Here is an 11,562-nt window from a genome sequence, read left to right as displayed (position 1 = left end):
GGGTGGGACCAAAGACAAAAGTGAGTGGAGCAATGCGACATTCAAGCCCAAAAAAAGTCAAGAGTTTTTGCACACACAGACAAGCTGCATACGTACTGTACATTTAAACACATTACTTCTCACCCGCCCCCAAAGAATCCTGAGAACTGTAGTTTGTTAAGGGTGCTGGGAGTTGTAGCTTGTGAGGAGTAAACTATGGTTCTCAGGATTCTTTGGGATAAGATGTGCTTTAAATGCAATGGGCATTGTCACAATTCAAGGACTAGCCATGTAAAAGCACTTGAAGGCATGGAGCAGGACCGGTGAAGGGCATGGCCTGGTGAGAGTCCCAAGGGAATCGGGGGGGGGGGGCTGCATTCAGCCCCCAGGCCTGAGATTTCCCCACCCCAGTATAAATGTAACATGTTTGGGCTGCTTCTTGCAGAAATGCAGCTCCAAACATCTCCATTTCTGAGCCTCAGCTCAGCCTCTTTGCTAAATTATTTAAAGTCTTTTCATTCTGAGCTGATCTCCTGATATCACCTTGCAAAGCTGACAAAGGAGGGTTGGGTTTGTGTGGGGAGGGGGGGTTAACATCAAAGAGTTCTATACCTGTCCTGGAAGGAATGGTTCTTTGTCCTCTGAAGACAAAGACCAAGCATGAGGACACAGACCCTTCCTGCCTTGAGGCAAGATATATTCTATTGTGCATAAACATAATATAGAACACATGCAAAAAAAAAAAAAAAAGCAGACGCTGCCTCATTTGCAGTTTTTCTTTTGCTGACTCATAAAGTAAGCTTTTATTCCTGTGTCTGAATCAAGGACCGTAGCTTGCAAAAAAAAGGGGGGTCCTGTACATTCAGTTGAACATCATTGTTACTTGTTATATCTTGCCCTTCCTCCAAGGAGCTTAGAGCAGCATACATGGTTCTCTCCTGTCCCACTGCCAATTTTATTTTCACAGCAACCCTGTGAGGTAGGCTAGGCTGAAATATGGCCCAAGGTCACACTGAGATTCATGACTGAGTGGGGATTTGAATTCAGATCTCTGTAGTTTGCTGGGGGCTTTCAGTTAGAGACCTGCTGATGTGATACCCCCTCACATAACTACCACTTCCAGCGTTCCCTGGGGAGAGGAAATTACTGTTTAACCCAGAGATGGTGAGCCTGTGGGCCTCCAGATTTTGTGGGGCTCCAGTTCCCATCAGCCCCAGTCACATAGCCAATGGTCAGGGATGATGGGAGTTATAAGCTGGAGATCCTTGTGTTCCCTGTTCCTGGTTTAAGTGGTTTAAATCTGTGCTGTAGACTGCTCCACTGCTTTGCAGTGCACTGTGGGGATTTCAGTACCCTTCAAAAGGCCTGTGAGAGAGAGGTTATATCTGTAGGGAAGGGTCCCTGGTTCCGGTTGGGGTTGGCAGAGTGCAAGGCAGGAGGTTCACTGTAGGGGACACCAAAGCCATTGACAGGCAGAGCAAACTAAAACTACTTTTGCCCCCACCTTCCTCCCTGCTGGGTTCTACAAGTGCAACACGTAAGACTAAGGTTGAGGAGGTAGCTGACAATCTGTGCTACCCTCTGAACTGGTTGTAAGAGGACAGAGAGGATGGGCTGGCTGAGGGCCCTATTTGTCCTAAAGGATCAGCTTAGCCCTCTGCAGGCTTGGAGACTTCAAAAGGACAACAGCTCTGCCAGGTGCACATGTGACTGGAAGATGTGATGATTGCAAATGAATGGCCCTAAGGAACACTTGTCTATGGGGTACACCTTTTGCACAATGAGCCCCAGTGGAATTGGTTTTACCAACACAGAGAACACCAGTAAGAAGCAGGAGGTGATCAAAGATGGCCCAGAGGCAAGGCTTTTCTTGGCACATCGCTCTAATGATCAGCTGTGCTTCCCATCCGCCAGGTTGCCTCAGGAGACCAAGAGGTACACCTACCCATTACTCTCCAGTATTTTTCCCTAAGGAAAACAGCATGATGTTAAGCCTCTCAATAGGGAACCTTAAAAAGGCTAGGGGAGGATGAGTTTACAATACCGGAGGACATGAAACAGACCCGTGCAATATCAGGAAGATGGCTCCTTATTGTAACAGTGTCATATGTCAGCAATTGCCCCAGCTCACAGAAATGTGGAGTGGTCAGGGATCCCCAAGGCTCATCCAGTCCAACCCCTTGCTATGCAGGAATCACTGTCTCGCAATAGCTCTGGGTACAAGCATCATTTATATGAAAATGCTTGGGCCCTCAGCTGTATAGTGAAGAAGCCAGACGTACCTCTGTGGGGAAGGAATTTCACAACTTAGGGGCTGCCACAGAGAATGCCCTCTCTGGGGTCACGCCCAACATTTCTGAGGGAGGTGGAACTACCAAGAGAGTCCCCTCTGCTGATAGACCCAGGAGAGTCTGTGGGGAAGGAGATGTTTGCGGCCTAAGCTGTTTGCGGCTTTAAACACTAGCAGAGCACCTTAAATTGGGCTCAGGAAGGAATTGGCAGCCAATGCGTCTGCTTTAGAACAGGGGTTATATGAGTTCTAAAGGAAATCCCATCCAAAAAGTGGCTGCTGCCTAGAATCTTAGAATTGTAGAGTTGGAAGGGACCCTGAGGATCATCTAGTCCACCCCCCTGCAATGCAGGAATATCCAGCTGTCCCATATGGGGATTGAACCTGCACAACTTTGGCATTACAGTGGTACCTCGGGTTACATACGCTTCAGGTTACATACGCTTCAGGTTACAGACTCTGCTAACCCAGAAATAGTGCTTCAGGTTAAGAATTTTGCTTCAGGATGAGAACAGAAATCGTGCTCCGGCGGCGCGGCGGCAGCGGGAGGCCCCATTAGCTAAAGTGGTGCTTCAGGTTAAGAACAGTTTCATGTTAAGAACAGACCTCCAGAACGAATTAAGTATTTAACCTGAGGTACCACTGAATCAGCATCATGCTCTAACCAACTGAGTTATCCAGCTCCATTTTGGGGCAGTTAAAAGTTTCAGAGTCCTTTTCAAGGGCAGCCCCATGTAGACTGCATTGCAATGATGCGATCTGGAAGTTACCAGAGTGTGCAGTACCATGGCCAGATCACCTCTGTCCAAAAGGGGCTGTAGCTAGAAAACTAGCCAGAGCTGGAAATAGGTACTCTTGTCTGAAAACTAATGGAAATGCTTTCTTAGAAAATTGACTGTACATATGGGATGGCAAAGAACAATGTACGGTCATTCTGGGGAGTACTACAGAAAATCAGGAATAAATTCATTGCTGGGCTGCACATCACTTGCTGAATGATTGCCCTTTCCTGGCAGATTGTGCTACTCCAGTCCTCTGTTCATAATTAGGCTGCCGGGATGCATCTATTTATTAAATAGGATGAAATATTTAAACCCTCTTCGACCTGATGTCTCTTTTATAATGCAGGGTTTCTTTGAAGTATTTGTTACGAAATCTCAGTAAAGGAGCGGGGAGATGGATTGATCTGACATTTTATTTTGAACATAGTCTTGTTTCCAGTGTTGTTTTTTTCAGGGAGTATTCAAGGGTACAGAGTACTGGCACCTCTTTTGTTGTTGTTAAAAAGTGTGGCGCTTACTGTAACAGCTTTATGGTGAGTACTGGCACCTCTTTTCCTAGAAAAAAGCACTGCTTGTTTGCTAAGCTGACACTGGTTAAATATCTATGAATATCCTCCCTCACTTGCCTCCACTAGCTACAGGGTTTTCTCAGGAAGCTCCAGTTCATGGGTAGACAAACTGAGGCCCAATCGCCTTCTAAATCCGGCCTGTGGACGGTCCAGGAATCAGTGTGTTTTTACATGAGTAGAATGTGTCCTTTTATTAAAAATTAATCTCTAGGTTATTTGTGGGGCCTGCCTGGTGTTTTTACATGAGTAGAATGTGTGCTTTTATTTAAAATGCATCTCTGAGTTATTTGTGGGGTATAGGAATTTGTTCATATTTGTTTTTCAAAATACAGTCCGCCCCCCCACAAGGTCTGAGGGACAGTGGACCGGCCCCCTGCTGAAAAAGTTTGCTGAACCCTGCTCCAGTTATCTTTTCCAGCTGTAACGTTTCCTGAGCTCCCCACTCCTGAGATATGGATTCTTTGGGTATGTTCAAATTAGTGACTTAAAACTCAGCACGAATAGAGTTCCAGCACTTTCCATGGCAATCCGTTTCACTGTCAAGCAGCTCTTACTGTCAGAAAGTTATTCCTTATGTTTAGTCAGATTCTCCTTTCTTGTAATTTGAATCCCTTGGTTCGGGTCCCACCCTCTAGAAGCAGCAGAAAACAAGTTTTCTCCATCATTCATGTGAAAACCCTTCAGATAGCTGAAGATGGTTATCCTATCACCTCCCAACTTCCTCAGCTGTCCCTCCTTAAGGCTTGGCTTCCAGAGCCTTTATCATCTTGGTTGCCCTACTCTGCACATGTTCCAGCTTTTCAACATCCTTCTTAAATATCCTTCTAGTCAGGCTGAATCTGGTTTGAAGAAAAAAATGCATCAAACAACAGTATTTCTCAAGAAGCCATAAGCTTGATATGGATTGTGGCTAACATCAAATGTAAAGGTAAAGGTAAAGGGGCCCCTGACCATTAGGTCCAGTCGTGCCCGACTCCGGGGTTGCTTTATTGGTTGAGGGAGCCAGCGTATAGCTTCCGGATCATGTGGCCAGCATGACTAAGCCACTTCTGGCGAACCAGAGCAGCGCATGGAAACGCAGTTTACCTTCCCGCCAGAGTGGTACCTATTTATTTACTTGCACTCTGACGTGCTTTTGAACTGCTAGGTTGGCAGGAGCAGGGACCGAGCAACGGGAGCTCACCCCGTCACAGGGATTTGAACTGCCGACCTTCTGATCCGCAAGTCCTAGGCTCTGCTGTTTAACTCACAGCATCACCAGCCTCCCAACATCAAATGTAAGCGGCTTCAAAAACCAGCAACAGAAGCAAACAGGATGCGGAGTATGGAGTAAATTGAGCATACCCCATATGTATTAGTTTCCATCTTCTGCTGTCATTCAGAAACATTGCTTTCTTTTTGGGTGCATCCCCTGCCCCACCCCTCTGTTTTACTTATCCAGATCAAATCATTGGTACTTAGAGCTACAATAACAGTTTCCAAGCTTCACTTATTGAAGATTGCATTGACTTGCCTGCAGACAGGTGTGGACCAGCTTCTTCATATTTTGCCACCTTGGAAGCTGCTGCACTGGCTGTCAATTTGCTTCCAGGCCCAATTCAAATGGTTGCTTTTTTTATCCTTTAGGCTGCAATTGTCTCCATACTTAACTGCATTTAATTCCTGCTGAACTCAATGGCATTAATTTCTTTTTTTGCATATAAATATCAAGGTTTTCAATTAAGTACAAAACAGATAATGTCTGAAAACAATAACAGACATGCACATAATCTGAAACATAAATTAGCATAAACATTTATTTTGCTGGAGGCAACAGGGAAGAAGACAAAAGTGGATATTGTTGGAGAGGAAGAGATGATAAAGTTCCACTGGCAGTCATCTTTGAGAATTCCTGGAGAACAGGCGAAGTCCCGGCAGACTGGAGGAGGGCAAATGTTGTCCCTATTTTCAAAAAGGGGAAAAGAGAGGACCCAAATAATTACCGCCCAGTCAGTCTAACATCAATACCAGGGAAGATTCTGGAGCAGATCATTAAGCAAACAATCTGTGAGCACCTAGAAAGGAATGCTGTGATCACCAATAGTCAGCATGGATTTCTGAAAAATAAGTCATGTCAGACTAACCTGATCTCATTTTTTGACAGAATCACAAGCCTGGTAGATGAAGGGAACGCAGTGGATGTAGTCTACCTTGATTTCAGCAAGGCATTTGACAAGGTGCCCCATGATATTCTTGTAAAGAAGCTGGTAAAATGCGGTCTTGACTATGCTACCACTCAGTGGATTTGTAACTGGCTGACTGACCGAACCCAAAGGGTGCTCATCAATGGTTCCTCTTCATCCTGGAGAAGAGTGACTAGTGGGGTGCCACAGGGTTCTGTCTTGGGCCCGGTCTTATTCAACATCTTTATCAACGACTTGGAGGATGGACTCAAGGGCATCCTGATCAAATTTGCAGATGACACCAAACTGGGAGGGGTGGCTAACACCCCAGAAGACAGGATCACACTTCAAAACGACCTTGACAGATTAGAGAACTGGGCCAAAACAAACAAGATGAATTTTAACAGGGAGAAATGTAAAGTATTGCACTTGGGCAAAAAAAATGAGAGGCACAAATACAAGATGGGTGACACCTGGCTTGAGAGCAGTACATGTGAAAAGGATCTAGGAGTCTTGGTTGACCACAAACTGAACATGAGCCAACAGTGTGACGCGGCAGCTAAAAAAGCCAATGCAATTCTGGGCTGCATCAATAGGAGTATAGCATCTAGATCAAGGGAAGTTATAGTGCCACTGTATTCTGCTCTGGTCAGACCTCACCTGGAGTACTGTGTCCAGTTCTGGGCACCACAGTTCAAGAAGGACACTGACAAACTAGAACGTGTCCAGAGGAGGGCAACCAAAATGGTCAAAGGCCTGGAAACGATGCCTTATGAGGAACGGCTAAGGGAGCTGGGCATGTTTAGCCTGGAGAAGAGGAGGTTAAGGGGTGATATGATAGCCATGTTCAAATATATAAAAGGATGTCACATAGAGGAGGGAGAAAGGTTGTTTTCTGCTGCTCCAGAGAAGCGGACACGGAGCAATGGATACAAACTACAAGAAAGAAGATTCCACCTAAACATTAGGAAGAACTTCCTGACAGTAAGAGCTGTTCGACAGTGGAATTTGCTGCCAAGGAGTGTGGTGGAGTCTCCTTCTTTGGAGGTCTTTAAGCAGAGGCTTGACAACCATATGTCAGGAGTGCTCTGATGGTGTTTCCTGCTTGGCAGGGGGTTGGACTCGATGGCCCTTGTGGTCTCTTCCAACTCTATGATTCTATGATTCTATGATTCTATGATTCTATGATTCTATGATGCTCAGTGGCCCAGAAAGAGCAGTTACCTCTCTAAAATTAGAACTGCAACTTTTAACTTCTGAGTGGGCATGATTTGGATTGCATTGTTCCAGCTCTAAATGGCTTGGGCCTTGATAATTTCAAGTCTCCTCATACTGGTGGATCCCTAAGATAAACTGATACTGGGGAACTATACTGGCATAGCACCAAAGTTACCACAGGGTTGGGTACCTTCCAGCATTAGGGGATGTAAGATTCCTCTGTCCAGGTGTCCATCCCTGACAACCTTGTAAGGCAGGTAAATATTTAATTCCCATTATGCATATTGCAACTGCAGGAGGATTTTGATCAGGGTTGAGAAACTTTTTTCAGACTGAGGGCTGCATTCTCTTCTCATCAACCTTTTGGTGGCCAATTGCTAGTAGGGGATGAAACCAGAGGCAAAAATGGATAAAACGACGAACATAAATGTTACTTTGTGCAGCAGGCTTATTGCTACACACACACACAAACAATTATCCAGGAAAGCAAAAGGCATTATCGGAGAGTTCAGGGGCACATTCCAGCTGGGCAAAAACACTGGAAGAAGGTGCAAATTAGGGCTGATGTGGGGTGTGGCTAAGGAGAGTGCCAAGGGCCAGACAGGTAGGCCTGGAGGGTCACATTCAGCTTCACCACGGTTCTCCGGTTCATAACTCAGGCTGAGAAGCCACTATACATTTAACACATTCGAAGCACATTCTACCCCAAAGGATTCTGGGTACTGTAGTTTGTTAAGGGGCTGCTGGGAATGGCAGCTTTGTGAGGGGCAAACTCATACCCTCCAACATTTCTGTGATGAAAATAGGGGTGTCCTATTCCATTTATTATTATTATTATTATTATTATTATTATTATTATTATTATTATTATTATTATTATTTTATTTACTATTAATACTCCACCTATCTGACTGGGTTGCCCCAGCCACTCTGGGCAGCTTCCAACATATATAAAAACATATTTAAACATTAATCAATAAAAAACTTCCCTATACAGGGCTGCTTTCAGATGGCTTGGGGGCCAGATAACTGCATACCCTCCAACATTTATCTCATGAAAATAGGGATGTCCTAAGAAAATGCAGGGCATTCTGGGATCAAATCAGAAACCAGGATGGCTTCTGTAAATCTGGTACTGCCCATGGAAAGTAGAGACACTTGGAGGGTCTGCAAACTACAGTGCCCAGAAGTCTTTAAGAGGGGAAATGTGCTTTTGAATGTGTTTGAATGGTATAGAGTGTGCATTACCTCAGTCACGGTAACCATTGTTCTAAGGACAAAACTAGACATGAATTTTATGAGTAAATAATAGGCCTCGGGAGCCTGATCTGGATTAGCACTCTGGCAGGGGTGGAGATGGTGCCTTCTATTTGGTCTCTGCTCTGGCATTGACCCAACTCTTCAAACCATCTGCTGTCACGACAGATGCATTGCACAGTCAGGGCCCATTGTAACCACCACCAGCCTGCCCTTTTCAACTTTGCAGGCATTTCAGCCACTTCTGAATATACCTCTGCATCAGTAGCAAATGTTCCTGGCCAGTTCTATCACCAGGCAAGGAAGGTGACCTGCGATGGAGCGTTTCTGGGCAAGGTGACCTAGGACAGCTAATTCAAGCTGCAAAAGGAACCTACTTTTGCCGATTAATTTCCTCTTGGGCACAGGAGGAGATTTTCTTATGTAGATCATATGTAGTGAAACACATCCACAAATAGCTAAGTGGATATACCATCTCTGAATGCTCCACTGCATAAACCTCCTTATAAATATAGCTCTAGCATACGAATGATCACTCTTGCGTAGCTCCTTTTCATTTAACTGGGATTCACTCAGGAAAACTTTCCAATAGATGGTGCACTGCATTCACTGGAAGGAAGATGAATGGCACTTGAATTTTGCAGTTCTCCAATATATGTTTGGGCTGGCTCTGACTGCATAGCTGATTATTTTTTTTAAAGTGCATCAGAAATTGGCTGCAGCACCTTGAGTTCAAGAACACAGCAGGATTTTACTCCAATCAACCACAATGAGCAGAACAGATGCTTAAATTAGCAGCCCGCCAGCCCATCCTGCACTGAAGATGCATTCAGGCCCCTCATCCAAGCCTTATCCATCTGGGAGCTCAGCCCCCAATAAGCAGCCTTGACGTCAGCAGCTGCTGCCTTAATGCGCTGTTGGCTGCACAGCTCTGTCTGCTGACTAGTAACACTGTGTTTAACTCTGGGATGCAGGACATCACTCAGGCAGTAAATGTGTCTGCGGCTCGCTCTTGCCAAAGTGCAGAACCTGATCCTGCAATCAGCAGTTCTAGAGTGACATTCTGGTAGGTTGTCAACGCTGGAGAGATCAGAATACAGACAAACATACCCACGTACCAAACCATTAACAGATTGGTTCTAGAGAATGGGTGGGCAGAAGGGGGATCAGGATCTGCTGCTAGTTCTTTGCTTGATGTGTAGTAGATTGGCATGGATTGAAATTCCCAGTTGTTTAACAATGGCAACAAGATGGTGACCCCCTCTTTCCTTGAATTATACTGCAGGAAGGAAGTGTTATGGGGTGCAGGTAATCAGGAGTGGATGTTTGTGTGGAAGGACTTTGAACTCAGTTGTATGTTGATGAACTACAACTCCCAGAGGCCCAGCATGCAAAGGCAATGGTCAGAGATGATGGGAGTTGTAGTTCAGCAATTTCAGGAGGGCCAAGGCTTTCCCACACCTGAGGTTCTCAAAGCAGTTCTCAAATTCCTTGGCATAGGGTTCTTTTATTTTAAACTTATGTTTTTTGCACCTACCTGGCTCCACTTGGTGGATCTCTTTGTTCTAGAAAAACCAAAGTAGTTCCTGCAAGCCTGAAGTCTGTCTGCACCTGCACAGAATATGCAATGCAACATTTATCCTGGTTTGCTTGTGGAGTGTTTATACACCTTCCCATTAGCCTTTCATTCATCCCACACTTTTCAGTCCATTTCTCTGACACTTTGCAAACAGCAAAAAATCTTACATTTTTTCTTAAGTGGATTTGTTGGGCTAGGGCAACAGAGTCCTTTAATATACTTTATCAGCAGAAACCTAACATTCTGGATATGTGCATGAAACCACCTTGGAAAATAGTGACAATCTGGAGGTGCTACTTTGTTTCTTTCCACCAGACACTTTGAGAGTGTGAGTCACTCCCATTCAGAAAAATAGTGACTCACACACAGGGGCAGAATGCTAGGAGGACTTAACCTTGACTGCTTTCAAGTCCAATCCAACACAACACAAGCTGGGCATTAGCCAATGTATCTAGAGCAGGCTTCCTCAACCTCGGCCCGCCAGATATTTTTGGCCTACAACTCCCATGATCCCTAACTAGCAGGACCAGTGGTCAGGGATGATGGGAATTGTAGTCGCAAAACATCTGGAGGGCCAAGGTTGAGGAAGCCTGATCTAGAGCATGTTTTGCACTCATGCTATAACACAGGTTTACTTACTACTAAACAACCAATGGCAACCTCCAGACAAGTTTTTTATTGTGCATCCATGATGATTTGGGTTTTGGGGTGGTTATACATGATTCTGTTTTCAATATTGTTTGTGTCATGTCTCTGATACACAAAATATGGTATGTAGATCCATTGTTCAATATGTGTGTTATATGTTTTATTTTCTAATTTGTAAGAAAACTACATTATTAATTTTATCTGCATTATTTAGAGTATGCTCAGCTGACGAAGTCCAGCAGGGCAAAACAAGGTATTATTCCAGGAATCCTTGTCACGTTTAAGTTCTTTTGTCTGATACCAGCAAACAACAACTATATTTTGCAAAGGCACATGTTAAGATCTGCCGTATCCTTCATCTGATACCTGCATACAGCAGCTGCATACAACAACCATACTTTGCAAAGGCAGATGTGGAACATTACAAGGAAAAGTTTGTCTTTTGCAAGTACTGCTTCTTAAAAGTTGTTACGTTTGACACTGGTATTCACTAAGACATACGTGGAACAGAAAAAGCTTTTATTTGCACATTACGTTTAAATAAACTGATTCATTTGTATATACGTGGAACACAAAAGCTTCTATTTGGACATTATGTATATAAGAACTGATTTATTTGTATTTTCTGTTCTAAATGTTGGTCCCTAATTGCTTCTACTCAACTAGATAATGTGAAAAGAGTTGTGTTTATATAATGTATAAAGAATTTATATAGTTAAATACAGCCAGTTACGTTGTGGGTATATCTGAACAGTTCTTACCATCAGAAAGTAAATGCATGTAAAATAATTACAGTAACTATTCACAAAACACTGATGAAACCTCACAATAACACAAACATCTGGGTACTGGTGAGCTAATTAGCAAGTGCATTAAACCACATACATAGGGTTGGATCCAGATTTTAAGTTGGCCACGCCTAACTTGTCTGACTGATTTCAGTGTGACTTGGTCTGGATCAAAGCCCATAGTTCTAGCCCGCCACCTAGCGGACACAGTCCTTCAGCTCTCTTCTTCATTTAGATTGCTTTTCTGAAGCTTCTTTCATCTCAAAAGATCTGAAAGCTCTTTTTCTGGC

The sequence above is a fragment of the Podarcis tiliguerta genome (assembly GCF_965153285.1).
Source record: "Podarcis tiliguerta genome assembly, chromosome: 8".
Taxonomy (NCBI): Eukaryota; Metazoa; Chordata; class Lepidosauria; order Squamata; family Lacertidae; genus Podarcis; species Podarcis tiliguerta.
The sequence above is the reverse complement of the archived record's forward strand: the minus strand, read 5'-3'. Positions refer to the sequence as shown.